Source organism: Monopterus albus, unplaced genomic scaffold (assembly GCF_001952655.1).
Source record: "Monopterus albus unplaced genomic scaffold, M_albus_1.0 scaffold241.1, whole genome shotgun sequence".
NCBI classification, from domain to species: domain Eukaryota; kingdom Metazoa; phylum Chordata; class Actinopteri; order Synbranchiformes; family Synbranchidae; genus Monopterus; species Monopterus albus.
In genome coordinates, this window is record NW_018128121.1 from 115,343 (window position 1) to 116,777 (window position 1,435).

The 1,435-nt window shown below is 40.8% G+C and overlaps 1 non-coding gene across 1 annotated transcript; it reads right to left on the minus strand.

Moving 5' to 3' along the window:
- Positions 1-774: 774 nt before the first annotated feature.
- Positions 775-847, minus strand: trnar-ccu (transfer RNA arginine (anticodon CCU)). Its single transcript has one exon. It is a non-coding gene; the product is annotated as a tRNA-Arg (tRNA).
- Positions 848-1,435: the final 588 nt, after the last annotated feature.

Below are 1,435 nucleotides of genomic sequence, written 5' to 3' on the forward strand. Positions count from 1 at the left end.
ACAGTGTAAAAATACTCTGTTACAAGTAAAGTCCTGCATTCAAATTATTACTTAAGTAAAAGTACAAAAGGATTTGCATAAAAAATACTTAAAGTACTCATTATGAAGAATGGCACAGTTCACATTAATGTATATCATATGGTTGGCCTATAATTATTTATGTATTATTGTGTACATCACATTTAATGCTACAACTGGTAAAGGTAGAGCTAATGTTAACTATATGCTTATACTTTAAAGTACAGTACTTTACATACTGCTGCTAATTAATCTCAGCTTGGAAAGTAATTAGTAACTTACATAAGTTGTCTAATAAATGTAGTGAGTAAAAAGTACAATATTTTCTGTAAAATGTAGTCAAAGTACAGTACTTGAATTAATGTACTTAGTTACTTTCCACCTATACGTGACTGGCTGACACAGTGCCCTGCTGGATGACATCAAGGAAAATGCTGAATCAGAGCCAACTTCTTTCCATATGACTCTGCATCATTTTGGTGTCTCCCCAACTGTGCCAGTCCCATACACTTTTTATAATGATGATAATCACTTTTATTGGCCATGTATGTTACACACATAAGGAATTTGCCTCCAGTACAGAACCAAGGGAGCCATCTGCAGCACCAGCTGACACACATAACCCAATGGTGGAGCTGTCCCTCCGAGGCACTGACCTGACCATTGGGAGCAACTTGCCTTGAAGACACTTTGACGCAGAAACCGGGAATCGAACTGCTGACCTCCCAGTTAGCCACTGCTGCCACAAAACACAACTACCCCAGATGGGACTTGAACCCACAATCCCTGGCTTAGGAGGCCAGTGCCTTATCCATTAGGCCACTGGGGTGCTGCAATGCAATCTTAGAATGCTGACATCAGTTGCTCTACTCCCCAGGGTGGGGTGCAGCTTTACCTGCCAGCCACTTGCAAAGGACTTTTCCCATTCACATAATGAGTATGGCTGCATTTTTTTCACTAATGGCAAATGTCTGTGTGAGTCCAGCATTACACCTTGGGAAACATGAGGCATCGTAAACAAACTTGCAGTGTAACCTACATGCAGTAGACAGTGTGTTGTTAGTGGTACTGAAAAACAGAGTGAAAGAAGCATACATTCACTAACTGGACCCAAGTGACATTTGCTGTGTGAGTGTTTCTTTGGTGTCGTATTCAACAAGCTCAGGTGCAGGACAAGATGTGTGTTCATGCTTGTATTTCCCAGAAGAAGAAGACTTTAGCAAGACAGCTAACGTGGGTTGTTGTTCAGACGCCGTGGCTCTGGTGTAGCAGGATGCTTTCTGACTCAGTATAACCATCTGCTCTGCCTGTGATAGAACGCGATGTTACTCATTTGTGCAAGATGTAATTGGCTGCATCAAAATAAGGTCTCTATGTACATAAACTGATACTGAACAGATTTTTGTCTTATTAATGC